This window comes from Triturus cristatus, chromosome 11 (assembly GCF_964204655.1).
Source record: "Triturus cristatus chromosome 11, aTriCri1.1, whole genome shotgun sequence".
Classification (NCBI taxonomy): Eukaryota; Metazoa; Chordata; class Amphibia; order Caudata; family Salamandridae; genus Triturus; species Triturus cristatus.
In genome coordinates this window covers 538,057,477-538,076,146 of record NC_140594.1, presented here as the reverse complement: position 1 = coordinate 538,076,146, position 18,670 = coordinate 538,057,477, and the positions used below count along the sequence as shown (strand labels likewise).

Below are 18,670 nucleotides of genomic sequence, written 5' to 3'. Positions count from 1 at the left end.
AGCCTACAGCACCTGGTATTCCCAGGCGGTCTCCCATCCAGGTACTAACCAGGCCCGACCCTGCTTAACTTCTGAGATCAGACGAGATCAGGTGCTTTCAGGGTGGTATGGCCGTAGGCCCTAGCACTTCTGACTTTGGAGCTCTTGGCTTTACTCATTCGTCTTCAGGGCTAGCCTAGGAAACGAGACAAACCACCCTCATTCACCTAAAGCGAAAGAAAAAAAATACCAAAAAGCCTACAGCACCTGGTATTCCCAGGCGGTCTCCCATCCAGGTACTAACCAGGCCCGACCCTGCTTAACTTCTGAGATCAGACGAGATCAGGTGCTTTCAGGGTGGTATGGCCGTAGGCCCTAGCACTTCTGACTTTGGAGCTCTTGGCTTTACTCATTCGTCTTCAGGGCTAGCCTAGGAAACGAGACAAACCACCCTCATTCACCTAAAGCGAAAGAAAAAAAATACCAAAAAGCCTACAGCACCTGGTATTCCCAGGCGGTCTCCCATCCAGGTACTAACCAGGCCCGACCCTGCTTAACTTCTGAGATCAGACGAGATCAGGTGCTTTCAGGGTGGTATGGCCGTAGGCCCTAGCACTTCTGACTTTGGAGCTCTTGGCTTTACTCATTCGTCTTCAGGGCTAGCCTAGGAAACGAGACAAACCACCCTCATTCACCTAAAGCGAAAGAAAAAAAATACCAAAAAGCCTACAGCACCTGGTATTCCCAGGCGGTCTCCCATCCAGGTACTAACCAGGCCCGACCCTGCTTAACTTCTGAGATCAGACGAGATCAGGTGCTTTCAGGGTGGTATGGCCGTAGGCCCTAGCACTTCTGACTTTGGAGCTCTTGGCTTTACTCATTCGTCTTCAGGGCTAGCCTAGGAAACGAGACAAACCACCCTCATTCACCTAAAGCGAAAGAAAAAAAATACCAAAAAGCCTACAGCACCTGGTATTCCCAGGCGGTCTCCCATCCAGGTACTAACCAGGCCCGACCCTGCTTAACTTCTGAGATCAGACGAGATCAGGTGCTTTCAGGGTGGTATGGCCGTAGGCCCTAGCACTTCTGACTTTGGAGCTCTTGGCTTTACTCATTCGTCTTCAGGGCTAGCCTAGGAAACGAGACAAACCACCCTCATTCACCTAAAGCGAAAGAAAAAAAATACCAAAAAGCCTACAGCACCTGGTATTCCCAGGCGGTCTCCCATCCAGGTACTAACCAGGCCCGACCCTGCTTAACTTCTGAGATCAGACGAGATCAGGTGCTTTCAGGGTGGTATGGCCGTAGGCCCTAGCACTTCTGACTTTGGAGCTCTTGGCTTTACTCATTCGTCTTCAGGGCTAGCCTAGGAAACGAGACAAACCACCCTCATTCACCTAAAGCGAAAGAAAAAAAATACCAAAAAGCCTACAGCACCTGGTATTCCCAGGCGGTCTCCCATCCAGGTACTAACCAGGCCCGACCCTGCTTAACTTCTGAGATCAGACGAGATCAGGTGCTTTCAGGGTGGTATGGCCGTAGGCCCTAGCACTTCTGACTTTGGAGCTCTTGGCTTTACTCATTCGTCTTCAGGGCTAGCCTAGGAAACGAGACAAACCACCCTCATTCACCTAAAGCGAAAGAAAAAAAATACCAAAAAGCCTACAGCACCTGGTATTCCCAGGCGGTCTCCCATCCAGGTACTAACCAGGCCCGACCCTGCTTAACTTCTGAGATCAGACGAGATCAGGTGCTTTCAGGGTAGTATGGCCGTAGGCCCTAGCACTTCTGACTTTGGAGCTCTTGGCTTTACTCATTCGTCTTCAGGGCTAGCCTAGGAAACGAGACAAACCACCCTCATTCACCTAAAGCGAAAGAAAAAAAATACCAAAAAGCCTACAGCACCTGGTATTCCCAGGCGGTCTCCCATCCAGGTACTAACCAGGCCCGACCCTGCTTAACTTCTGAGATCAGACGAGATCAGGTGCTTTCAGGGTGGTATGGCCGTAGGCCCTAGCACTTCTGACTTTGGAGCTCTTGGCTTTACTCATTCGTCTTCAGGGCTAGCCTAGGAAACGAGACAAACCACCCTCATTCACCTAAAGCGAAAGAAAAAAAATACCAAAAAGCCTACAGCACCTGGTATTCCCAGGCGGTCTCCCATCCAGGTACTAACCAGGCCCGACCCTGCTTAACTTCTGAGATCAGACGAGATCAGGTGCTTTCAGGGTGGTATGGCCGTAGGCCCTAGCACTTCTGACTTTGGAGCTCTTGGCTTTACTCATTCGTCTTCAGGGCTAGCCTAGGAAACGAGACAAACCACCCTCATTCACCTAAAGCGAAAGAAAAAAAATACCAAAAAGCCTACAGCACCTGGTATTCCCAGGCGGTCTCCCATCCAGGTACTAACCAGGCCCGACCCTGCTTAACTTCTGAGATCAGACGAGATCAGGTGCTTTCAGGGTGGTATGGCCGTAGGCCCTAGCACTTCTGACTTTGGAGCTCTTGGCTTTACTCATTCGTCTTCAGGGCTAGCCTAGGAAACGAGACAAACCACCCTCATTCACCTAAAGCGAAAGAAAAAAAATACCAAAAAGCCTACAGCACCTGGTATTCCCAGGCGGTCTCCCATCCAGGTACTAACCAGGCCCGACCCTGCTTAACTTCTGAGATCAGACGAGATCAGGTGCTTTCAGGGTGGTATGGCCGTAGGCCCTAGCACTTCTGACTTTGGAGCTCTTGGCTTTACTCATTCGTCTTCAGGGCTAGCCTAGGAAACGAGACAAACCACCCTCATTCACCTAAAGCGAAAGAAAAAAAATACCAAAAAGCCTACAGCACCTGGTATTCCCAGGCGGTCTCCCATCCAGGTACTAACCAGGCCCGACCCTGCTTAACTTCTGAGATCAGACGAGATCAGGTGCTTTCAGGGTGGTATGGCCGTAGGCCCTAGCACTTCTGACTTTGGAGCTCTTGGCTTTACTCATTCGTCTTCAGGGCTAGCCTAGGAAACGAGACAAACCACCCTCATTCACCTAAAGCGAAAGAAAAAAAATACCAAAAAGCCTACAGCACCTGGTATTCCCAGGCGGTCTCCCATCCAGGTACTAACCAGGCCCGACCCTGCTTAACTTCTGAGATCAGACGAGATCAGGTGCTTTCAGGGTGGTATGGCCGTAGGCCCTAGCACTTCTGACTTTGGAGCTCTTGGCTTTACTCATTCGTCTTCAGGGCTAGCCTAGGAAACGAGACAAACCACCCTCATTCACCTAAAGCGAAAGAAAAAAAATACCAAAAAGCCTACAGCACCTGGTATTCCCAGGCGGTCTCCCATCCAGGTACTAACCAGGCCCGACCCTGCTTAACTTCTGAGATCAGACGAGATCAGGTGCTTTCAGGGTGGTATGGCCGTAGGCCCTAGCACTTCTGACTTTGGAGCTCTTGGCTTTACTCATTCGTCTTCAGGGCTAGCCTAGGAAACGAGACAAACCACCCTCATTCACCTAAAGCGAAAGAAAAAAAATACCAAAAAGCCTACAGCACCTGGTATTCCCAGGCGGTCTCCCATCCAGGTACTAACCAGGCCCGACCCTGCTTAACTTCTGAGATCAGACGAGATCAGGTGCTTTCAGGGTGGTATGGCCGTAGGCCCTAGCACTTCTGACTTTGGAGCTCTTGGCTTTACTCATTCGTCTTCAGGGCTAGCCTAGGAAACGAGACAAACCACCCTCATTCACCTAAAGCGAAAGAAAAAAAATACCAAAAAGCCTACAGCACCTGGTATTCCCAGGCGGTCTCCCATCCAGGTACTAACCAGGCCCGACCCTGCTTAACTTCTGAGATCAGACGAGATCAGGTGCTTTCAGGGTGGTATGGCCGTAGGCCCTAGCACTTCTGACTTTGGAGCTCTTGGCTTTACTCATTCGTCTTCAGGGCTAGCCTAGGAAACGAGACAAACCACCCTCATTCACCTAAAGCGAAAGAAAAAAAATACCAAAAAGCCTACAGCACCTGGTATTCCCAGGCGGTCTCCCATCCAGGTACTAACCAGGCCCGACCCTGCTTAACTTCTGAGATCAGACGAGATCAGGTGCTTTCAGGGTGGTATGGCCGTAGGCCCTAGCACTTCTGACTTTGGAGCTCTTGGCTTTACTCATTCGTCTTCAGGGCTAGCCTAGGAAACGAGACAAACCACCCTCATTCACCTAAAGCGAAAGAAAAAAAATACCAAAAAGCCTACAGCACCTGGTATTCCCAGGCGGTCTCCCATCCAGGTACTAACCAGGCCCGACCCTGCTTAACTTCTGAGATCAGACGAGATCAGGTGCTTTCAGGGTGGTATGGCCGTAGGCCCTAGCACTTCTGACTTTGGAGCTCTTGGCTTTACTCATTCGTCTTCAGGGCTAGCCTAGGAAACGAGACAAACCACCCTCATTCACCTAAAGCGAAAGAAAAAAAATACCAAAAAGCCTACAGCACCTGGTATTCCCAGGCGGTCTCCCATCCAGGTACTAACCAGGCCCGACCCTGCTTAACTTCTGAGATCAGACGAGATCAGGTGCTTTCAGGGTGGTATGGCCGTAGGCCCTAGCACTTCTGACTTTGGAGCTCTTGGCTTTACTCATTCGTCTTCAGGGCTAGCCTAGGAAACGAGACAAACCACCCTCATTCACCTAAAGCGAAAGAAAAAAAATACCAAAAAGCCTACAGCACCTGGTATTCCCAGGCGGTCTCCCATCCAGGTACTAACCAGGCCCGACCCTGCTTAACTTCTGAGATCAGACGAGATCAGGTGCTTTCAGGGTGGTATGGCCGTAGGCCCTAGCACTTCTGACTTTGGAGCTCTTGGCTTTACTCATTCGTCTTCAGGGCTAGCCTAGGAAACGAGACAAACCACCCTCATTCACCTAAAGCGAAAGAAAAAAAATACCAAAAAGCCTACAGCACCTGGTATTCCCAGGCGGTCTCCCATCCAGGTACTAACCAGGCCCGACCCTGCTTAACTTCTGAGATCAGACGAGATCAGGTGCTTTCAGGGTGGTATGGCCGTAGGCCCTAGCACTTCTGACTTTGGAGCTCTTGGCTTTACTCATTCGTCTTCAGGGCTAGCCTAGGAAACGAGACAAACCACCCTCATTCACCTAAAGCGAAAGAAAAAAAATACCAAAAAGCCTACAGCACCTGGTATTCCCAGGCGGTCTCCCATCCAGGTACTAACCAGGCCCGACCCTGCTTAACTTCTGAGATCAGACGAGATCAGGTGCTTTCAGGGTGGTATGGCCGTAGGCCCTAGCACTTCTGACTTTGGAGCTCTTGGCTTTACTCATTCGTCTTCAGGGCTAGCCTAGGAAACGAGACAAACCACCCTCATTCACCTAAAGCGAAAGAAAAAAAATACCAAAAAGCCTACAGCACCTGGTATTCCCAGGCGGTCTCCCATCCAGGTACTAACCAGGCCCGACCCTGCTTAACTTCTGAGATCAGACGAGATCAGGTGCTTTCAGGGTGGTATGGCCGTAGGCCCTAGCACTTCTGACTTTGGAGCTCTTGGCTTTACTCATTCGTCTTCAGGGCTAGCCTAGGAAACGAGACAAACCACCCTCATTCACCTAAAGCGAAAGAAAAAAAATACCAAAAAGCCTACAGCACCTGGTATTCCCAGGCGGTCTCCCATCCAGGTACTAACCAGGCCCGACCCTGCTTAACTTCTGAGATCAGACGAGATCAGGTGCTTTCAGGGTGGTATGGCCGTAGGCCCTAGCACTTCTGACTTTGGAGCTCTTGGCTTTACTCATTCGTCTTCAGGGCTAGCCTAGGAAACGAGACAAACCACCCTCATTCACCTAAAGCGAAAGAAAAAAAATACCAAAAAGCCTACAGCACCTGGTATTCCCAGGCGGTCTCCCATCCAGGTACTAACCAGGCCCGACCCTGCTTAACTTCTGAGATCAGACGAGATCAGGTGCTTTCAGGGTGGTATGGCCGTAGGCCCTAGCACTTCTGACTTTGGAGCTCTTGGCTTTACTCATTCGTCTTCAGGGCTAGCCTAGGAAACGAGACAAACCACCCTCATTCACCTAAAGCGAAAGAAAAAAAATACCAAAAAGCCTACAGCACCTGGTATTCCCAGGCGGTCTCCCATCCAGGTACTAACCAGGCCCGACCCTGCTTAACTTCTGAGATCAGACGAGATCAGGTGCTTTCAGGGTGGTATGGCCGTAGGCCCTAGCACTTCTGACTTTGGAGCTCTTGGCTTTACTCATTCGTCTTCAGGGCTAGCCTAGGAAACGAGACAAACCACCCTCATTCACCTAAAGCGAAAGAAAAAAAATACCAAAAAGCCTACAGCACCTGGTATTCCCAGGCGGTCTCCCATCCAGGTACTAACCAGGCCCGACCCTGCTTAACTTCTGAGATCAGACGAGATCAGGTGCTTTCAGGGTGGTATGGCCGTAGGCCCTAGCACTTCTGACTTTGGAGCTCTTGGCTTTACTCATTCGTCTTCAGGGCTAGCCTAGGAAACGAGACAAACCACCCTCATTCACCTAAAGCGAAAGAAAAAAAATACCAAAAAGCCTACAGCACCTGGTATTCCCAGGCGGTCTCCCATCCAGGTACTAACCAGGCCCGACCCTGCTTAACTTCTGAGATCAGACGAGATCAGGTGCTTTCAGGGTGGTATGGCCGTAGGCCCTAGCACTTCTGACTTTGGAGCTCTTGGCTTTACTCATTCGTCTTCAGGGCTAGCCTAGGAAACGAGACAAACCACCCTCATTCACCTAAAGCGAAAGAAAAAAAATACCAAAAAGCCTACAGCACCTGGTATTCCCAGGCGGTCTCCCATCCAGGTACTAACCAGGCCCGACCCTGCTTAACTTCTGAGATCAGACGAGATCAGGTGCTTTCAGGGTGGTATGGCCGTAGGCCCTAGCACTTCTGACTTTGGAGCTCTTGGCTTTACTCATTCGTCTTCAGGGCTAGCCTAGGAAACGAGACAAACCACCCTCATTCACCTAAAGCGAAAGAAAAAAAATACCAAAAAGCCTACAGCACCTGGTATTCCCAGGCGGTCTCCCATCCAGGTACTAACCAGGCCCGACCCTGCTTAACTTCTGAGATCAGACGAGATCAGGTGCTTTCAGGGTGGTATGGCCGTAGGCCCTAGCACTTCTGACTTTGGAGCTCTTGGCTTTACTCATTCGTCTTCAGGGCTAGCCTAGGAAACGAGACAAACCACCCTCATTCACCTAAAGCGAAAGAAAAAAAATACCAAAAAGCCTACAGCACCTGGTATTCCCAGGCGGTCTCCCATCCAGGTACTAACCAGGCCCGACCCTGCTTAACTTCTGAGATCAGACGAGATCAGGTGCTTTCAGGGTGGTATGGCCGTAGGCCCTAGCACTTCTGACTTTGGAGCTCTTGGCTTTACTCATTCGTCTTCAGGGCTAGCCTAGGAAACGAGACAAACCACCCTCATTCACCTAAAGCGAAAGAAAAAAAATACCAAAAAGCCTACAGCACCTGGTATTCCCAGGCGGTCTCCCATCCAGGTACTAACCAGGCCCGACCCTGCTTAACTTCTGAGATCAGACGAGATCAGGTGCTTTCAGGGTGGTATGGCCGTAGGCCCTAGCACTTCTGACTTTGGAGCTCTTGGCTTTACTCATTCGTCTTCAGGGCTAGCCTAGGAAACGAGACAAACCACCCTCATTCACCTAAAGCGAAAGAAAAAAAATACCAAAAAGCCTACAGCACCTGGTATTCCCAGGCGGTCTCCCATCCAGGTACTAACCAGGCCCGACCCTGCTTAACTTCTGAGATCAGACGAGATCAGGTGCTTTCAGGGTGGTATGGCCGTAGGCCCTAGCACTTCTGACTTTGGAGCTCTTGGCTTTACTCATTCGTCTTCAGGGCTAGCCTAGGAAACGAGACAAACCACCCTCATTCACCTAAAGCGAAAGAAAAAAAATACCAAAAAGCCTACAGCACCTGGTATTCCCAGGCGGTCTCCCATCCAGGTACTAACCAGGCCCGACCCTGCTTAACTTCTGAGATCAGACGAGATCAGGTGCTTTCAGGGTGGTATGGCCGTAGGCCCTAGCACTTCTGACTTTGGAGCTCTTGGCTTTACTCATTCGTCTTCAGGGCTAGCCTAGGAAACGAGACAAACCACCCTCATTCACCTAAAGCGAAAGAAAAAAAATACCAAAAAGCCTACAGCACCTGGTATTCCCAGGCGGTCTCCCATCCAGGTACTAACCAGGCCCGACCCTGCTTAACTTCTGAGATCAGACGAGATCAGGTGCTTTCAGGGTGGTATGGCCGTAGGCCCTAGCACTTCTGACTTTGGAGCTCTTGGCTTTACTCATTCGTCTTCAGGGCTAGCCTAGGAAACGAGACAAACCACCCTCATTCACCTAAAGCGAAAGAAAAAAAATACCAAAAAGCCTACAGCACCTGGTATTCCCAGGCGGTCTCCCATCCAGGTACTAACCAGGCCCGACCCTGCTTAACTTCTGAGATCAGACGAGATCAGGTGCTTTCAGGGTGGTATGGCCGTAGGCCCTAGCACTTCTGACTTTGGAGCTCTTGGCTTTACTCATTCGTCTTCAGGGCTAGCCTAGGAAACGAGACAAACCACCCTCATTCACCTAAAGCGAAAGAAAAAAAATACCAAAAAGCCTACAGCACCTGGTATTCCCAGGCGGTCTCCCATCCAGGTACTAACCAGGCCCGACCCTGCTTAACTTCTGAGATCAGACGAGATCAGGTGCTTTCAGGGTGGTATGGCCGTAGGCCCTAGCACTTCTGACTTTGGAGCTCTTGGCTTTACTCATTCGTCTTCAGGGCTAGCCTAGGAAACGAGACAAACCACCCTCATTCACCTAAAGCGAAAGAAAAAAAATACCAAAAAGCCTACAGCACCTGGTATTCCCAGGCGGTCTCCCATCCAGGTACTAACCAGGCCCGACCCTGCTTAACTTCTGAGATCAGACGAGATCAGGTGCTTTCAGGGTGGTATGGCCGTAGGCCCTAGCACTTCTGACTTTGGAGCTCTTGGCTTTACTCATTCGTCTTCAGGGCTAGCCTAGGAAACGAGACAAACCACCCTCATTCACCTAAAGCGAAAGAAAAAAAATACCAAAAAGCCTACAGCACCTGGTATTCCCAGGCGGTCTCCCATCCAGGTACTAACCAGGCCCGACCCTGCTTAACTTCTGAGATCAGACGAGATCAGGTGCTTTCAGGGTGGTATGGCCGTAGGCCCTAGCACTTCTGACTTTGGAGCTCTTGGCTTTACTCATTCGTCTTCAGGGCTAGCCTAGGAAACGAGACAAACCACCCTCATTCACCTAAAGCGAAAGAAAAAAAATACCAAAAAGCCTACAGCACCTGGTATTCCCAGGCGGTCTCCCATCCAGGTACTAACCAGGCCCGACCCTGCTTAACTTCTGAGATCAGACGAGATCAGGTGCTTTCAGGGTGGTATGGCCGTAGGCCCTAGCACTTCTGACTTTGGAGCTCTTGGCTTTACTCATTCGTCTTCAGGGCTAGCCTAGGAAACGAGACAAACCACCCTCATTCACCTAAAGCGAAAGAAAAAAAATACCAAAAAGCCTACAGCACCTGGTATTCCCAGGCGGTCTCCCATCCAGGTACTAACCAGGCCCGACCCTGCTTAACTTCTGAGATCAGACGAGATCAGGTGCTTTCAGGGTGGTATGGCCGTAGGCCCTAGCACTTCTGACTTTGGAGCTCTTGGCTTTACTCATTCGTCTTCAGGGCTAGCCTAGGAAACGAGACAAACCACCCTCATTCACCTAAAGCGAAAGAAAAAAAATACCAAAAAGCCTACAGCACCTGGTATTCCCAGGCGGTCTCCCATCCAGGTACTAACCAGGCCCGACCCTGCTTAACTTCTGAGATCAGACGAGATCAGGTGCTTTCAGGGTGGTATGGCCGTAGGCCCTAGCACTTCTGACTTTGGAGCTCTTGGCTTTACTCATTCGTCTTCAGGGCTAGCCTAGGAAACGAGACAAACCACCCTCATTCACCTAAAGCGAAAGAAAAAAAATACCAAAAAGCCTACAGCACCTGGTATTCCCAGGCGGTCTCCCATCCAGGTACTAACCAGGCCCGACCCTGCTTAACTTCTGAGATCAGACGAGATCAGGTGCTTTCAGGGTGGTATGGCCGTAGGCCCTAGCACTTCTGACTTTGGAGCTCTTGGCTTTACTCATTCGTCTTCAGGGCTAGCCTAGGAAACGAGACAAACCACCCTCATTCACCTAAAGCGAAAGAAAAAAAATACCAAAAAGCCTACAGCACCTGGTATTCCCAGGCGGTCTCCCATCCAGGTACTAACCAGGCCCGACCCTGCTTAACTTCTGAGATCAGACGAGATCAGGTGCTTTCAGGGTGGTATGGCCGTAGGCCCTAGCACTTCTGACTTTGGAGCTCTTGGCTTTACTCATTCGTCTTCAGGGCTAGCCTAGGAAACGAGACAAACCACCCTCATTCACCTAAAGCGAAAGAAAAAAAATACCAAAAAGCCTACAGCACCTGGTATTCCCAGGCGGTCTCCCATCCAGGTACTAACCAGGCCCGACCCTGCTTAACTTCTGAGATCAGACGAGATCAGGTGCTTTCAGGGTGGTATGGCCGTAGGCCCTAGCACTTCTGACTTTGGAGCTCTTGGCTTTACTCATTCGTCTTCAGGGCTAGCCTAGGAAACGAGACAAACCACCCTCATTCACCTAAAGCGAAAGAAAAAAAATACCAAAAAGCCTACAGCACCTGGTATTCCCAGGCGGTCTCCCATCCAGGTACTAACCAGGCCCGACCCTGCTTAACTTCTGAGATCAGACGAGATCAGGTGCTTTCAGGGTGGTATGGCCGTAGGCCCTAGCACTTCTGACTTTGGAGCTCTTGGCTTTACTCATTCGTCTTCAGGGCTAGCCTAGGAAACGAGACAAACCACCCTCATTCACCTAAAGCGAAAGAAAAAAAATACCAAAAAGCCTACAGCACCTGGTATTCCCAGGCGGTCTCCCATCCAGGTACTAACCAGGCCCGACCCTGCTTAACTTCTGAGATCAGACGAGATCAGGTGCTTTCAGGGTGGTATGGCCGTAGGCCCTAGCACTTCTGACTTTGGAGCTCTTGGCTTTACTCATTCGTCTTCAGGGCTAGCCTAGGAAACGAGACAAACCACCCTCATTCACCTAAAGCGAAAGAAAAAAAATACCAAAAAGCCTACAGCACCTGGTATTCCCAGGCGGTCTCCCATCCAGGTACTAACCAGGCCCGACCCTGCTTAACTTCTGAGATCAGACGAGATCAGGTGCTTTCAGGGTGGTATGGCCGTAGGCCCTAGCACTTCTGACTTTGGAGCTCTTGGCTTTACTCATTCGTCTTCAGGGCTAGCCTAGGAAACGAGACAAACCACCCTCATTCACCTAAAGCGAAAGAAAAAAAATACCAAAAAGCCTACAGCACCTGGTATTCCCAGGCGGTCTCCCATCCAGGTACTAACCAGGCCCGACCCTGCTTAACTTCTGAGATCAGACGAGATCAGGTGCTTTCAGGGTGGTATGGCCGTAGGCCCTAGCACTTCTGACTTTGGAGCTCTTGGCTTTACTCATTCGTCTTCAGGGCTAGCCTAGGAAACGAGACAAACCACCCTCATTCACCTAAAGCGAAAGAAAAAAAATACCAAAAAGCCTACAGCACCTGGTATTCCCAGGCGGTCTCCCATCCAGGTACTAACCAGGCCCGACCCTGCTTAACTTCTGAGATCAGACGAGATCAGGTGCTTTCAGGGTGGTATGGCCGTAGGCCCTAGCACTTCTGACTTTGGAGCTCTTGGCTTTACTCATTCGTCTTCAGGGCTAGCCTAGGAAACGAGACAAACCACCCTCATTCACCTAAAGCGAAAGAAAAAAAATACCAAAAAGCCTACAGCACCTGGTATTCCCAGGCGGTCTCCCATCCAGGTACTAACCAGGCCCGACCCTGCTTAACTTCTGAGATCAGACGAGATCAGGTGCTTTCAGGGTGGTATGGCCGTAGGCCCTAGCACTTCTGACTTTGGAGCTCTTGGCTTTACTCATTCGTCTTCAGGGCTAGCCTAGGAAACGAGACAAACCACCCTCATTCACCTAAAGCGAAAGAAAAAAAATACCAAAAAGACTACAGCACCTGGTATTCCCAGGCGGTCTCCCATCCAGGTACTAACCAGGCCCGACCCTGCTTAACTTCTGAGATCAGACGAGATCAGGTGCTTTCAGGGTGGTATGGCCGTAGGCCCTAGCACTTCTGACTTTGGAGCTCTTGGCTTTACTCATTCGTCTTCAGGGCTAGCCTAGGAAACGAGACAAACCACCCTCATTCACCTAAAGCGAAAGAAAAAAAATACCAAAAAGCCTACAGCACCTGGTATTCCCAGGCGGTCTCCCATCCAGGTACTAACCAGGCCCGACCCTGCTTAACTTCTGAGATCAGACGAGATCAGGTGCTTTCAGGGTGGTATGGCCGTAGGCCCTAGCACTTCTGACTTTGGAGCTCTTGGCTTTACTCATTCGTCTTCAGGGCTAGCCTAGGAAACGAGACAAACCACCCTCATTCACCTAAAGCGAAAGAAAAAAAATACCAAAAAGCCTACAGCACCTGGTATTCCCAGGCGGTCTCCCATCCAGGTACTAACCAGGCCCGACCCTGCTTAACTTCTGAGATCAGACGAGATCAGGTGCTTTCAGGGTGGTAATGGCCGTAGGCCCTAGCACTTCTGACTTTGGAGCTCTTGGCTTTACTCATTCGTCTTCAGGGCTAGCCTAGGAAACGAGACAAACCACCCTCATTCACCTAAAGCGAAAGAAAAAAAATACCAAAAAGCCTACAGCACCTGGTATTCCCAGGCGGTCTCCCATCCAGGTACTAACCAGGCCCGACCCTGCTTAACTTCTGAGATCAGACGAGATCAGGTGCTTTCAGGGTGGTATGGCCGTAGGCCCTAGCACTTCTGACTTTGGAGCTCTTGGCTTTACTCATTCGTCTTCAGGGCTAGCCTAGGAAACGAGACAAACCACCCTCATTCACCTAAAGCGAAAGAAAAAAAATACCAAAAAGCCTACAGCACCTGGTATTCCCAGGCGGTCTCCCATCCAGGTACTAACCAGGCCCGACCCTGCTTAACTTCTGAGATCAGACGAGATCAGGTGCTTTCAGGGTGGTATGGCCGTAGGCCCTAGCACTTCTGACTTTGGAGCTCTTGGCTTTACTCATTCGTCTTCAGGGCTAGCCTAGGAAACGAGACAAACCACCCTCATTCACCTAAAGCGAAAGAAAAAAAATACCAAAAAGCCTACAGCACCTGGTATTCCCAGGCGGTCTCCCATCCAGGTACTAACCAGGCCCGACCCTGCTTAACTTCTGAGATCAGACGAGATCAGGTGCTTTCAGGGTGGTATGGCCGTAGGCCCTAGCACTTCTGACTTTGGAGCTCTTGGCTTTACTCATTCGTCTTCAGGGCTAGCCTAGGAAACGAGACAAACCACCCTCATTCACCTAAAGCGAAAGAAAAAAAATACCAAAAAGCCTACAGCACCTGGTATTCCCAGGCGGTCTCCCATCCAGGTACTAACCAGGCCCGACCCTGCTTAACTTCTGAGATCAGACGAGATCAGGTGCTTTCAGGGTGGTATGGCCGTAGGCCCTAGCACTTCTGACTTTGGAGCTCTTGGCTTTACTCATTCGTCTTCAGGGCTAGCCTAGGAAACGAGACAAACCACCCTCATTCACCTAAAGCGAAAGAAAAAAAATACCAAAAAGCCTACAGCACCTGGTATTCCCAGGCGGTCTCCCATCCAGGTACTAACCAGGCCCGACCCTGCTTAACTTCTGAGATCAGACGAGATCAGGTGCTTTCAGGGTGGTATGGCCGTAGGCCCTAGCACTTCTGACTTTGGAGCTCTTGGCTTTACTCATTCGTCTTCAGGGCTAGCCTAGGAAACGAGACAAACCACCCTCATTCACCTAAAGCGAAAGAAAAAAAATACCAAAAAGCCTACAGCACCTGGTATTCCCAGGCGGTCTCCCATCCAGGTACTAACCAGGCCCGACCCTGCTTAACTTCTGAGATCAGACGAGATCAGGTGCTTTCAGGGTGGTATGGCCGTAGGCCCTAGCACTTCTGACTTTGGAGCTCTTGGCTTTACTCATTCGTCTTCAGGGCTAGCCTAGGAAACGAGACAAACCACCCTCATTCACCTAAAGCGAAAGAAAAAAAATACCAAAAAGCCTACAGCACCTGGTATTCCCAGGCGGTCTCCCATCCAGGTACTAACCAGGCCCGACCCTGCTTAACTTCTGAGATCAGACGAGATCAGGTGCTTTCAGGGTGGTATGGCCGTAGGCCCTAGCACTTCTGACTTTGGAGCTCTTGGCTTTACTCATTCGTCTTCAGGGCTAGCCTAGGAAACGAGACAAACCACCCTCATTCACCTAAAGCGAAAGAAAAAAAATACCAAAAAGCCTACAGCACCTGGTATTCCCAGGCGGTCTCCCATCCAGGTACTAACCAGGCCCGACCCTGCTTAACTTCTGAGATCAGACGAGATCAGGTGCTTTCAGGGTGGTATGGCCGTAGGCCCTAGCACTTCTGACTTTGGAGCTCTTGGCTTTACTCATTCGTCTTCAGGGCTAGCCTAGGAAACGAGACAAACCACCCTCATTCACCTAAAGCGAAAGAAAAAAAATACCAAAAAGCCTACAGCACCTGGTATTCCCAGGCGGTCTCCCATCCAGGTACTAACCAGGCCCGACCCTGCTTAACTTCTGAGATCAGACGAGATCAGGTGCTTTCAGGGTGGTATGGCCGTAGGCCCTAGCACTTCTGACTTTGGAGCTCTTGGCTTTACTCATTCGTCTTCAGGGCTAGCCTAGGAAACGAGACAAACCACCCTCATTCACCTAAAGCGAAAGAAAAAAAATACCAAAAAGCCTACAGCACCTGGTATTCCCAGGCGGTCTCCCATCCAGGTACTAACCAGGCCCGACCCTGCTTAACTTCTGAGATCAGACGAGATCAGGTGCTTTCAGGGTGGTATGGCCGTAGGCCCTAGCACTTCTGACTTTGGAGCTCTTGGCTTTACTCATTCGTCTTCAGGGCTAGCCTAGGAAACGAGACAAACCACCCTCATTCACCTAAAGCGAAAGAAAAAAAATACCAAAAAGCCTACAGCACCTGGTATTCCCAGGCGGTCTCCCATCCAGGTACTAACCAGGCCCGACCCTGCTTAACTTCTGAGATCAGACGAGATCAGGTGCTTTCAGGGTGGTATGGCCGTAGGCCCTAGCACTTCTGACTTTGGAGCTCTTGGCTTTACTCATTCGTCTTCAGGGCTAGCCTAGGAAACGAGACAAACCACCCTCATTCACCTAAAGCGAAAGAAAAAAAATACCAAAAAGCCTACAGCACCTGGTATTCCCAGGCGGTCTCCCATCCAGGTACTAACCAGGCCCGACCCTGCTTAACTTCTGAGATCAGACGAGATCAGGTGCTTTCAGGGTGGTATGGCCGTAGGCCCTAGCACTTCTGACTTTGGAGCTCTTGGCTTTACTCATTCGTCTTCAGGGCTAGCCTAGGAAACGAGACAAACCACCCTCATTCACCTAAAGCGAAAGAAAAAAAATACCAAAAAGCCTACAGCACCTGGTATTCCCAGGCGGTCTCCCATCCAGGTACTAACCAGGCCCGACCCTGCTTAACTTCTGAGATCAGACGAGATCAGGTGCTTTCAGGGTGGTATGGCCGTAGGCCCTAGCACTTCTGACTTTGGAGCTCTTGGCTTTACTCATTCGTCTTCAGGGCTAGCCTAGGAAACGAGACAAACCACCCTCATTCACCTAAAGCGAAAGAAAAAAAATACCAAAAAGCCTACAGCACCTGGTATTCCCAGGCGGTCTCCCATCCAGGTACTAACCAGGCCCGACCCTGCTTAACTTCTGAGATCAGACGAGATCAGGTGCTTTCAGGGTGGTATGGCCGTAGGCCCTAGCACTTCTGACTTTGGAGCTCTTGGCTTTACTCATTCGTCTTCAGGGCTAGCCTAGGAAACGAGACAAACCACCCTCATTCACCTAAAGCGAAAGAAAAAAAATACCAAAAAGCCTACAGCACCTGGTATTCCCAGGCGGTCTCCCATCCAGGTACTAACCAGGCCCGACCCTGCTTAACTTCTGAGATCAGACGAGATCAGGTGCTTTCAGGGTGGTATGGCCGTAGGCCCTAGCACTTCTGACTTTGGAGCTCTTGGCTTTACTCATTCGTCTTCAGGGCTAGCCTAGGAAACGAGACAAACCACCCTCATTCACCTAAAGCGAAAGAAAAAAAATACCAAAAAGCCTACAGCACCTGGTATTCCCAGGCGGTCTCCCATCCAGGTACTAACCAGGCCCGACCCTGCTTAACTTCTGAGATCAGACGAGATCAGGTGCTTTCAGGGTGGTATGGCCGTAGGCCCTAGCACTTCTGACTTTGGAGCTCTTGGCTTTACTCATTCGTCTTCAGGGCTAGCCTAGGAAACGAGACAAACCACCCTCATTCACCTAAAGCGAAAGAAAAAAAATACCAAAAAGCCTACAGCACCTGGTATTCCCAGGCGGTCTCCCATCCAGGTACTAACCAGGCCCGACCCTGCTTAACTTCTGAGATCAGACGAGATCAGGTGCTTTCAGGGTGGTATGGCCGTAGGCCCTAGCACTTCTGACTTTGGAGCTCTTGGCTTTACTCATTCGTCTTCAGGGCTAGCCTAGGAAACGAGACAAACCACCCTCATTCACCTAAAGCGAAAGAAAAAAAATACCAAAAAGCCTACAGCACCTGGTATTCCCAGGCGGTCTCCCATCCAGGTACTAACCAGGCCCGACCCTGCTTAACTTCTGAGATCAGACGAGATCAGGTGCTTTCAGGGTGGTATGGCCGTAGGCCCTAGCACTTCTGACTTTGGAGCTCTTGGCTTTACTCATTCGTCTTCAGGGCTAGCCTAGGAAACGAGACAAACCACCCTCATTCACCTAAAGCGAAAGAAAAAAAATACCAAAAAGCCTACAGCACCTGGTATTCCCAGGCGGTCTCCCATCCAGGTACTAACCAGGCCCGACCCTGCTTAACTTCTGAGATCAGACGAGATCAGGTGCTTTCAGGGTGGTATGGCCGTAGGCCCTAGCACTTCTGACTTTGGAGCTCTTGGCTTTACTCATTCGTCTTCAGGGCTAGCCTAGGAAACGAGACAAACCACCCTCATTCACCTAAAGCGAAAGAAAAAAAATACCAAAAAGCCTACAGCACCTGGTATTCCCAGGCGGTCTCCCATCCAGGTACTAACCAGGCCCGACCCTGCTTAACTTCTGAGATCAGACGAGATCAGGTGCTTTCAGGGTGGTATGGCCGTAGGCCCTAGCACTTCTGACTTTGGAGCTCTTGGCTTTACTCATTCGTCTTCAGGGCTAGCCTAGGAAACGAGACAAACCACCCTCATTCACCTAAAGCGAAAGAAAAAAAATACCAAAAAGCCTACAGCACCTGGTATTCCCAGGCGGTCTCCCATCCAGGTACTAACCAGGCCCGACCCTGCTTAACTTCTGAGATCAGACGAGATCAGGTGCTTTCAGGGTGGTATGGCCGTAGGCCCTAGCACTTCTGACTTTGGAGCTCTTGGCTTTACTCATTCGTCTTCAGGGCTAGCCTAGGAAACGAGACAAACCACCCTCATTCACCTAAAGCGAAAGAAAAAAAATACCAAAAAGCCTACAGCACCTGGTATTCCCAGGCGGTCTCCCATCCAGGTACTAACCAGGCCCGACCCTGCTTAACTTCTGAGATCAGACGAGATCAGGTGCTTTCAGGGTGGTATGGCCGTAGGCCCTAGCACTTCTGACTTTGGAGCTCTTGGCTTTACTCATTCGTCTTCAGGGCTAGCCTAGGAAACGAGACAAACCACCCTCATTCACCTAAAGCGAAAGAAAAAAAATACCAAAAAGCCTACAGCACCTGGTATTCCCAGGCGGTCTCCCATCCAGGTACTAACCAGGCCCGACCCTGCTTAACTTCTGAGATCAGACGAGATCAGGTGCTTTCAGGGTGGTATGGCCGTAGGCCCTAGCACTTCTGACTTTGGAGCTCTTGGCTTTACTCATTCGTCTTCAGGGCTAGCCTAGGAAACGAGACAAACCACCCTCATTCACCTAAAGCGAAAGAAAAAAAATACCAAAAAGCCTACAGCACCTGGTATTCCCAGGCGGTCTCCCATCCAGGTACTAACCAGGCCCGACCCTGCTTAACTTCTGAGATCAGACGAGATCAGGTGCTTTCAGGGTGGTATGGCCGTAGGCCCTAGCACTTCTGACTTTGGAGCTCTTGGCTTTACTCATTCGTCTTCAGGGCTAGCCTAGGAAACGAGACAAACCACCCTCATTCACCTAAAGCGAAAGAAAAAAAATACCAAAAAGCCTACAGCACCTGGTATTCCCAGGCGGTCTCCCATCCAGGTACTAACCAGGCCCGACCCTGCTTAACTTCTGAGATCAGACGAGATCAGGTGCTTTCAGGGTGGTATGGCCGTAGGCCCTAGCACTTCTGACTTTGGAGCTCTTGGCTTTACTCATTCGTCTTCAGGGCTAGCCTAGGAAA

General features: G+C 50.4%; 80 non-coding genes across 80 annotated transcripts; all 80 read right to left on the bottom strand.

Moving 5' to 3' along the window:
• Positions 1-119, bottom strand: LOC146784665 (5S ribosomal RNA). The gene has a single exon (XR_014971616.1). It is a non-coding gene; the product is annotated as a 5S ribosomal RNA (ribosomal RNA).
• Positions 120-234: 115 nt separating this feature from the next.
• LOC146784664 (5S ribosomal RNA) lies at positions 235-353 on the bottom strand. The gene has a single exon (XR_014971615.1). It is a non-coding gene; the product is annotated as a 5S ribosomal RNA (ribosomal RNA).
• A 115-nt stretch (positions 354-468) lies between these two features.
• LOC146784663 (5S ribosomal RNA) lies at positions 469-587 on the bottom strand. Its single transcript, XR_014971613.1, has one exon. It is a non-coding gene; the product is annotated as a 5S ribosomal RNA (ribosomal RNA).
• Positions 588-702: 115 nt separating this feature from the next.
• Positions 703-821, bottom strand: LOC146784662 (5S ribosomal RNA). Its single transcript, XR_014971612.1, has one exon. It is a non-coding gene; the product is annotated as a 5S ribosomal RNA (ribosomal RNA).
• A 115-nt stretch (positions 822-936) lies between these two features.
• LOC146784661 (5S ribosomal RNA) lies at positions 937-1,055 on the bottom strand. The gene has a single exon (XR_014971611.1). It is a non-coding gene; the product is annotated as a 5S ribosomal RNA (ribosomal RNA).
• A 115-nt stretch (positions 1,056-1,170) lies between these two features.
• On the bottom strand, positions 1,171-1,289 carry LOC146784660 (5S ribosomal RNA). The gene has a single exon (XR_014971610.1). It is a non-coding gene; the product is annotated as a 5S ribosomal RNA (ribosomal RNA).
• Positions 1,290-1,404: 115 nt separating this feature from the next.
• Positions 1,405-1,523, bottom strand: LOC146784659 (5S ribosomal RNA). Its single transcript, XR_014971609.1, has one exon. It is a non-coding gene; the product is annotated as a 5S ribosomal RNA (ribosomal RNA).
• A 115-nt stretch (positions 1,524-1,638) lies between these two features.
• Positions 1,639-1,757, bottom strand: LOC146784658 (5S ribosomal RNA). The gene has a single exon (XR_014971730.1). It is a non-coding gene; the product is annotated as a 5S ribosomal RNA (ribosomal RNA).
• A 115-nt stretch (positions 1,758-1,872) lies between these two features.
• LOC146784657 (5S ribosomal RNA) lies at positions 1,873-1,991 on the bottom strand. Its single transcript, XR_014971607.1, has one exon. It is a non-coding gene; the product is annotated as a 5S ribosomal RNA (ribosomal RNA).
• A 115-nt stretch (positions 1,992-2,106) lies between these two features.
• Positions 2,107-2,225, bottom strand: LOC146784656 (5S ribosomal RNA). Its single transcript, XR_014971606.1, has one exon. It is a non-coding gene; the product is annotated as a 5S ribosomal RNA (ribosomal RNA).
• Positions 2,226-2,340: 115 nt separating this feature from the next.
• Positions 2,341-2,459, bottom strand: LOC146784655 (5S ribosomal RNA). Its single transcript, XR_014971605.1, has one exon. It is a non-coding gene; the product is annotated as a 5S ribosomal RNA (ribosomal RNA).
• Positions 2,460-2,574: 115 nt separating this feature from the next.
• LOC146784654 (5S ribosomal RNA) lies at positions 2,575-2,693 on the bottom strand. Its single transcript, XR_014971604.1, has one exon. It is a non-coding gene; the product is annotated as a 5S ribosomal RNA (ribosomal RNA).
• Positions 2,694-2,808: 115 nt separating this feature from the next.
• On the bottom strand, positions 2,809-2,927 carry LOC146784653 (5S ribosomal RNA). The gene has a single exon (XR_014971603.1). It is a non-coding gene; the product is annotated as a 5S ribosomal RNA (ribosomal RNA).
• Positions 2,928-3,042: 115 nt separating this feature from the next.
• On the bottom strand, positions 3,043-3,161 carry LOC146784652 (5S ribosomal RNA). The gene has a single exon (XR_014971602.1). It is a non-coding gene; the product is annotated as a 5S ribosomal RNA (ribosomal RNA).
• Positions 3,162-3,276: 115 nt separating this feature from the next.
• LOC146784651 (5S ribosomal RNA) lies at positions 3,277-3,395 on the bottom strand. The gene has a single exon (XR_014971601.1). It is a non-coding gene; the product is annotated as a 5S ribosomal RNA (ribosomal RNA).
• A 115-nt stretch (positions 3,396-3,510) lies between these two features.
• On the bottom strand, positions 3,511-3,629 carry LOC146784650 (5S ribosomal RNA). The gene has a single exon (XR_014971600.1). It is a non-coding gene; the product is annotated as a 5S ribosomal RNA (ribosomal RNA).
• A 115-nt stretch (positions 3,630-3,744) lies between these two features.
• Positions 3,745-3,863, bottom strand: LOC146784649 (5S ribosomal RNA). Its single transcript, XR_014971599.1, has one exon. It is a non-coding gene; the product is annotated as a 5S ribosomal RNA (ribosomal RNA).
• Positions 3,864-3,978: 115 nt separating this feature from the next.
• LOC146784648 (5S ribosomal RNA) lies at positions 3,979-4,097 on the bottom strand. Its single transcript, XR_014971598.1, has one exon. It is a non-coding gene; the product is annotated as a 5S ribosomal RNA (ribosomal RNA).
• Positions 4,098-4,212: 115 nt separating this feature from the next.
• Positions 4,213-4,331, bottom strand: LOC146784647 (5S ribosomal RNA). The gene has a single exon (XR_014971596.1). It is a non-coding gene; the product is annotated as a 5S ribosomal RNA (ribosomal RNA).
• Positions 4,332-4,446: 115 nt separating this feature from the next.
• On the bottom strand, positions 4,447-4,565 carry LOC146784646 (5S ribosomal RNA). Its single transcript, XR_014971595.1, has one exon. It is a non-coding gene; the product is annotated as a 5S ribosomal RNA (ribosomal RNA).
• Positions 4,566-4,680: 115 nt separating this feature from the next.
• LOC146784645 (5S ribosomal RNA) lies at positions 4,681-4,799 on the bottom strand. Its single transcript, XR_014971594.1, has one exon. It is a non-coding gene; the product is annotated as a 5S ribosomal RNA (ribosomal RNA).
• A 115-nt stretch (positions 4,800-4,914) lies between these two features.
• Positions 4,915-5,033, bottom strand: LOC146784644 (5S ribosomal RNA). Its single transcript, XR_014971593.1, has one exon. It is a non-coding gene; the product is annotated as a 5S ribosomal RNA (ribosomal RNA).
• Positions 5,034-5,148: 115 nt separating this feature from the next.
• On the bottom strand, positions 5,149-5,267 carry LOC146784643 (5S ribosomal RNA). The gene has a single exon (XR_014971592.1). It is a non-coding gene; the product is annotated as a 5S ribosomal RNA (ribosomal RNA).
• Positions 5,268-5,382: 115 nt separating this feature from the next.
• LOC146784642 (5S ribosomal RNA) lies at positions 5,383-5,501 on the bottom strand. Its single transcript, XR_014971591.1, has one exon. It is a non-coding gene; the product is annotated as a 5S ribosomal RNA (ribosomal RNA).
• A 115-nt stretch (positions 5,502-5,616) lies between these two features.
• Positions 5,617-5,735, bottom strand: LOC146784641 (5S ribosomal RNA). Its single transcript, XR_014971590.1, has one exon. It is a non-coding gene; the product is annotated as a 5S ribosomal RNA (ribosomal RNA).
• A 115-nt stretch (positions 5,736-5,850) lies between these two features.
• LOC146784640 (5S ribosomal RNA) lies at positions 5,851-5,969 on the bottom strand. Its single transcript, XR_014971589.1, has one exon. It is a non-coding gene; the product is annotated as a 5S ribosomal RNA (ribosomal RNA).
• A 115-nt stretch (positions 5,970-6,084) lies between these two features.
• On the bottom strand, positions 6,085-6,203 carry LOC146784639 (5S ribosomal RNA). The gene has a single exon (XR_014971588.1). It is a non-coding gene; the product is annotated as a 5S ribosomal RNA (ribosomal RNA).
• Positions 6,204-6,318: 115 nt separating this feature from the next.
• Positions 6,319-6,437, bottom strand: LOC146784638 (5S ribosomal RNA). Its single transcript, XR_014971587.1, has one exon. It is a non-coding gene; the product is annotated as a 5S ribosomal RNA (ribosomal RNA).
• Positions 6,438-6,552: 115 nt separating this feature from the next.
• LOC146784637 (5S ribosomal RNA) lies at positions 6,553-6,671 on the bottom strand. Its single transcript, XR_014971585.1, has one exon. It is a non-coding gene; the product is annotated as a 5S ribosomal RNA (ribosomal RNA).
• A 115-nt stretch (positions 6,672-6,786) lies between these two features.
• On the bottom strand, positions 6,787-6,905 carry LOC146784636 (5S ribosomal RNA). Its single transcript, XR_014971584.1, has one exon. It is a non-coding gene; the product is annotated as a 5S ribosomal RNA (ribosomal RNA).
• A 115-nt stretch (positions 6,906-7,020) lies between these two features.
• LOC146784635 (5S ribosomal RNA) lies at positions 7,021-7,139 on the bottom strand. The gene has a single exon (XR_014971583.1). It is a non-coding gene; the product is annotated as a 5S ribosomal RNA (ribosomal RNA).
• Positions 7,140-7,254: 115 nt separating this feature from the next.
• On the bottom strand, positions 7,255-7,373 carry LOC146784634 (5S ribosomal RNA). The gene has a single exon (XR_014971582.1). It is a non-coding gene; the product is annotated as a 5S ribosomal RNA (ribosomal RNA).
• A 115-nt stretch (positions 7,374-7,488) lies between these two features.
• On the bottom strand, positions 7,489-7,607 carry LOC146784633 (5S ribosomal RNA). Its single transcript, XR_014971581.1, has one exon. It is a non-coding gene; the product is annotated as a 5S ribosomal RNA (ribosomal RNA).
• A 115-nt stretch (positions 7,608-7,722) lies between these two features.
• Positions 7,723-7,841, bottom strand: LOC146784632 (5S ribosomal RNA). The gene has a single exon (XR_014971580.1). It is a non-coding gene; the product is annotated as a 5S ribosomal RNA (ribosomal RNA).
• A 115-nt stretch (positions 7,842-7,956) lies between these two features.
• On the bottom strand, positions 7,957-8,075 carry LOC146784631 (5S ribosomal RNA). Its single transcript, XR_014971579.1, has one exon. It is a non-coding gene; the product is annotated as a 5S ribosomal RNA (ribosomal RNA).
• A 115-nt stretch (positions 8,076-8,190) lies between these two features.
• On the bottom strand, positions 8,191-8,309 carry LOC146784630 (5S ribosomal RNA). Its single transcript, XR_014971578.1, has one exon. It is a non-coding gene; the product is annotated as a 5S ribosomal RNA (ribosomal RNA).
• Positions 8,310-8,424: 115 nt separating this feature from the next.
• Positions 8,425-8,543, bottom strand: LOC146784629 (5S ribosomal RNA). Its single transcript, XR_014971577.1, has one exon. It is a non-coding gene; the product is annotated as a 5S ribosomal RNA (ribosomal RNA).
• Positions 8,544-8,658: 115 nt separating this feature from the next.
• LOC146784628 (5S ribosomal RNA) lies at positions 8,659-8,777 on the bottom strand. The gene has a single exon (XR_014971576.1). It is a non-coding gene; the product is annotated as a 5S ribosomal RNA (ribosomal RNA).
• A 115-nt stretch (positions 8,778-8,892) lies between these two features.
• On the bottom strand, positions 8,893-9,011 carry LOC146784627 (5S ribosomal RNA). Its single transcript, XR_014971574.1, has one exon. It is a non-coding gene; the product is annotated as a 5S ribosomal RNA (ribosomal RNA).
• Positions 9,012-9,126: 115 nt separating this feature from the next.
• On the bottom strand, positions 9,127-9,245 carry LOC146784626 (5S ribosomal RNA). Its single transcript, XR_014971573.1, has one exon. It is a non-coding gene; the product is annotated as a 5S ribosomal RNA (ribosomal RNA).
• A 115-nt stretch (positions 9,246-9,360) lies between these two features.
• Positions 9,361-9,479, bottom strand: LOC146784625 (5S ribosomal RNA). Its single transcript, XR_014971572.1, has one exon. It is a non-coding gene; the product is annotated as a 5S ribosomal RNA (ribosomal RNA).
• Positions 9,480-9,594: 115 nt separating this feature from the next.
• Positions 9,595-9,713, bottom strand: LOC146784624 (5S ribosomal RNA). Its single transcript, XR_014971571.1, has one exon. It is a non-coding gene; the product is annotated as a 5S ribosomal RNA (ribosomal RNA).
• A 115-nt stretch (positions 9,714-9,828) lies between these two features.
• LOC146784623 (5S ribosomal RNA) lies at positions 9,829-9,947 on the bottom strand. Its single transcript, XR_014971570.1, has one exon. It is a non-coding gene; the product is annotated as a 5S ribosomal RNA (ribosomal RNA).
• A 115-nt stretch (positions 9,948-10,062) lies between these two features.
• LOC146784622 (5S ribosomal RNA) lies at positions 10,063-10,181 on the bottom strand. The gene has a single exon (XR_014971569.1). It is a non-coding gene; the product is annotated as a 5S ribosomal RNA (ribosomal RNA).
• Positions 10,182-10,296: 115 nt separating this feature from the next.
• Positions 10,297-10,415, bottom strand: LOC146784621 (5S ribosomal RNA). Its single transcript, XR_014971568.1, has one exon. It is a non-coding gene; the product is annotated as a 5S ribosomal RNA (ribosomal RNA).
• A 115-nt stretch (positions 10,416-10,530) lies between these two features.
• Positions 10,531-10,649, bottom strand: LOC146784620 (5S ribosomal RNA). The gene has a single exon (XR_014971567.1). It is a non-coding gene; the product is annotated as a 5S ribosomal RNA (ribosomal RNA).
• A 115-nt stretch (positions 10,650-10,764) lies between these two features.
• Positions 10,765-10,883, bottom strand: LOC146784619 (5S ribosomal RNA). Its single transcript, XR_014971566.1, has one exon. It is a non-coding gene; the product is annotated as a 5S ribosomal RNA (ribosomal RNA).
• Positions 10,884-10,998: 115 nt separating this feature from the next.
• LOC146784618 (5S ribosomal RNA) lies at positions 10,999-11,117 on the bottom strand. The gene has a single exon (XR_014971565.1). It is a non-coding gene; the product is annotated as a 5S ribosomal RNA (ribosomal RNA).
• Positions 11,118-11,232: 115 nt separating this feature from the next.
• On the bottom strand, positions 11,233-11,351 carry LOC146784617 (5S ribosomal RNA). The gene has a single exon (XR_014971563.1). It is a non-coding gene; the product is annotated as a 5S ribosomal RNA (ribosomal RNA).
• A 115-nt stretch (positions 11,352-11,466) lies between these two features.
• LOC146784616 (5S ribosomal RNA) lies at positions 11,467-11,585 on the bottom strand. The gene has a single exon (XR_014971562.1). It is a non-coding gene; the product is annotated as a 5S ribosomal RNA (ribosomal RNA).
• Positions 11,586-11,700: 115 nt separating this feature from the next.
• On the bottom strand, positions 11,701-11,819 carry LOC146784615 (5S ribosomal RNA). Its single transcript, XR_014971561.1, has one exon. It is a non-coding gene; the product is annotated as a 5S ribosomal RNA (ribosomal RNA).
• A 115-nt stretch (positions 11,820-11,934) lies between these two features.
• On the bottom strand, positions 11,935-12,053 carry LOC146784614 (5S ribosomal RNA). The gene has a single exon (XR_014971560.1). It is a non-coding gene; the product is annotated as a 5S ribosomal RNA (ribosomal RNA).
• Positions 12,054-12,168: 115 nt separating this feature from the next.
• Positions 12,169-12,287, bottom strand: LOC146784613 (5S ribosomal RNA). The gene has a single exon (XR_014971763.1). It is a non-coding gene; the product is annotated as a 5S ribosomal RNA (ribosomal RNA).
• Positions 12,288-12,402: 115 nt separating this feature from the next.
• On the bottom strand, positions 12,403-12,521 carry LOC146784612 (5S ribosomal RNA). The gene has a single exon (XR_014971559.1). It is a non-coding gene; the product is annotated as a 5S ribosomal RNA (ribosomal RNA).
• Positions 12,522-12,636: 115 nt separating this feature from the next.
• LOC146784611 (5S ribosomal RNA) lies at positions 12,637-12,756 on the bottom strand. The gene has a single exon (XR_014971841.1). It is a non-coding gene; the product is annotated as a 5S ribosomal RNA (ribosomal RNA).
• Positions 12,757-12,871: 115 nt separating this feature from the next.
• On the bottom strand, positions 12,872-12,990 carry LOC146784610 (5S ribosomal RNA). The gene has a single exon (XR_014971558.1). It is a non-coding gene; the product is annotated as a 5S ribosomal RNA (ribosomal RNA).
• Positions 12,991-13,105: 115 nt separating this feature from the next.
• On the bottom strand, positions 13,106-13,224 carry LOC146784609 (5S ribosomal RNA). The gene has a single exon (XR_014971557.1). It is a non-coding gene; the product is annotated as a 5S ribosomal RNA (ribosomal RNA).
• A 115-nt stretch (positions 13,225-13,339) lies between these two features.
• On the bottom strand, positions 13,340-13,458 carry LOC146784608 (5S ribosomal RNA). The gene has a single exon (XR_014971556.1). It is a non-coding gene; the product is annotated as a 5S ribosomal RNA (ribosomal RNA).
• Positions 13,459-13,573: 115 nt separating this feature from the next.
• Positions 13,574-13,692, bottom strand: LOC146784607 (5S ribosomal RNA). The gene has a single exon (XR_014971555.1). It is a non-coding gene; the product is annotated as a 5S ribosomal RNA (ribosomal RNA).
• A 115-nt stretch (positions 13,693-13,807) lies between these two features.
• On the bottom strand, positions 13,808-13,926 carry LOC146784606 (5S ribosomal RNA). Its single transcript, XR_014971554.1, has one exon. It is a non-coding gene; the product is annotated as a 5S ribosomal RNA (ribosomal RNA).
• Positions 13,927-14,041: 115 nt separating this feature from the next.
• On the bottom strand, positions 14,042-14,160 carry LOC146784605 (5S ribosomal RNA). The gene has a single exon (XR_014971552.1). It is a non-coding gene; the product is annotated as a 5S ribosomal RNA (ribosomal RNA).
• Positions 14,161-14,275: 115 nt separating this feature from the next.
• On the bottom strand, positions 14,276-14,394 carry LOC146784604 (5S ribosomal RNA). The gene has a single exon (XR_014971551.1). It is a non-coding gene; the product is annotated as a 5S ribosomal RNA (ribosomal RNA).
• Positions 14,395-14,509: 115 nt separating this feature from the next.
• Positions 14,510-14,628, bottom strand: LOC146784603 (5S ribosomal RNA). The gene has a single exon (XR_014971550.1). It is a non-coding gene; the product is annotated as a 5S ribosomal RNA (ribosomal RNA).
• A 115-nt stretch (positions 14,629-14,743) lies between these two features.
• Positions 14,744-14,862, bottom strand: LOC146784602 (5S ribosomal RNA). Its single transcript, XR_014971549.1, has one exon. It is a non-coding gene; the product is annotated as a 5S ribosomal RNA (ribosomal RNA).
• A 115-nt stretch (positions 14,863-14,977) lies between these two features.
• Positions 14,978-15,096, bottom strand: LOC146784601 (5S ribosomal RNA). Its single transcript, XR_014971548.1, has one exon. It is a non-coding gene; the product is annotated as a 5S ribosomal RNA (ribosomal RNA).
• A 115-nt stretch (positions 15,097-15,211) lies between these two features.
• Positions 15,212-15,330, bottom strand: LOC146784600 (5S ribosomal RNA). Its single transcript, XR_014971547.1, has one exon. It is a non-coding gene; the product is annotated as a 5S ribosomal RNA (ribosomal RNA).
• A 115-nt stretch (positions 15,331-15,445) lies between these two features.
• On the bottom strand, positions 15,446-15,564 carry LOC146784599 (5S ribosomal RNA). Its single transcript, XR_014971546.1, has one exon. It is a non-coding gene; the product is annotated as a 5S ribosomal RNA (ribosomal RNA).
• A 115-nt stretch (positions 15,565-15,679) lies between these two features.
• On the bottom strand, positions 15,680-15,798 carry LOC146784598 (5S ribosomal RNA). Its single transcript, XR_014971545.1, has one exon. It is a non-coding gene; the product is annotated as a 5S ribosomal RNA (ribosomal RNA).
• Positions 15,799-15,913: 115 nt separating this feature from the next.
• LOC146784597 (5S ribosomal RNA) lies at positions 15,914-16,032 on the bottom strand. Its single transcript, XR_014971544.1, has one exon. It is a non-coding gene; the product is annotated as a 5S ribosomal RNA (ribosomal RNA).
• Positions 16,033-16,147: 115 nt separating this feature from the next.
• LOC146784596 (5S ribosomal RNA) lies at positions 16,148-16,266 on the bottom strand. The gene has a single exon (XR_014971543.1). It is a non-coding gene; the product is annotated as a 5S ribosomal RNA (ribosomal RNA).
• A 115-nt stretch (positions 16,267-16,381) lies between these two features.
• On the bottom strand, positions 16,382-16,500 carry LOC146784595 (5S ribosomal RNA). Its single transcript, XR_014971541.1, has one exon. It is a non-coding gene; the product is annotated as a 5S ribosomal RNA (ribosomal RNA).
• A 115-nt stretch (positions 16,501-16,615) lies between these two features.
• Positions 16,616-16,734, bottom strand: LOC146784594 (5S ribosomal RNA). The gene has a single exon (XR_014971540.1). It is a non-coding gene; the product is annotated as a 5S ribosomal RNA (ribosomal RNA).
• A 115-nt stretch (positions 16,735-16,849) lies between these two features.
• LOC146784593 (5S ribosomal RNA) lies at positions 16,850-16,968 on the bottom strand. The gene has a single exon (XR_014971539.1). It is a non-coding gene; the product is annotated as a 5S ribosomal RNA (ribosomal RNA).
• Positions 16,969-17,083: 115 nt separating this feature from the next.
• LOC146784592 (5S ribosomal RNA) lies at positions 17,084-17,202 on the bottom strand. Its single transcript, XR_014971538.1, has one exon. It is a non-coding gene; the product is annotated as a 5S ribosomal RNA (ribosomal RNA).
• Positions 17,203-17,317: 115 nt separating this feature from the next.
• Positions 17,318-17,436, bottom strand: LOC146784591 (5S ribosomal RNA). The gene has a single exon (XR_014971537.1). It is a non-coding gene; the product is annotated as a 5S ribosomal RNA (ribosomal RNA).
• Positions 17,437-17,551: 115 nt separating this feature from the next.
• LOC146784590 (5S ribosomal RNA) lies at positions 17,552-17,670 on the bottom strand. Its single transcript, XR_014971536.1, has one exon. It is a non-coding gene; the product is annotated as a 5S ribosomal RNA (ribosomal RNA).
• A 115-nt stretch (positions 17,671-17,785) lies between these two features.
• On the bottom strand, positions 17,786-17,904 carry LOC146784589 (5S ribosomal RNA). The gene has a single exon (XR_014971535.1). It is a non-coding gene; the product is annotated as a 5S ribosomal RNA (ribosomal RNA).
• Positions 17,905-18,019: 115 nt separating this feature from the next.
• On the bottom strand, positions 18,020-18,138 carry LOC146784588 (5S ribosomal RNA). The gene has a single exon (XR_014971534.1). It is a non-coding gene; the product is annotated as a 5S ribosomal RNA (ribosomal RNA).
• Positions 18,139-18,253: 115 nt separating this feature from the next.
• Positions 18,254-18,372, bottom strand: LOC146784587 (5S ribosomal RNA). The gene has a single exon (XR_014971533.1). It is a non-coding gene; the product is annotated as a 5S ribosomal RNA (ribosomal RNA).
• Positions 18,373-18,487: 115 nt separating this feature from the next.
• Positions 18,488-18,606, bottom strand: LOC146784586 (5S ribosomal RNA). The gene has a single exon (XR_014971532.1). It is a non-coding gene; the product is annotated as a 5S ribosomal RNA (ribosomal RNA).
• Positions 18,607-18,670: the final 64 nt, after the last annotated feature.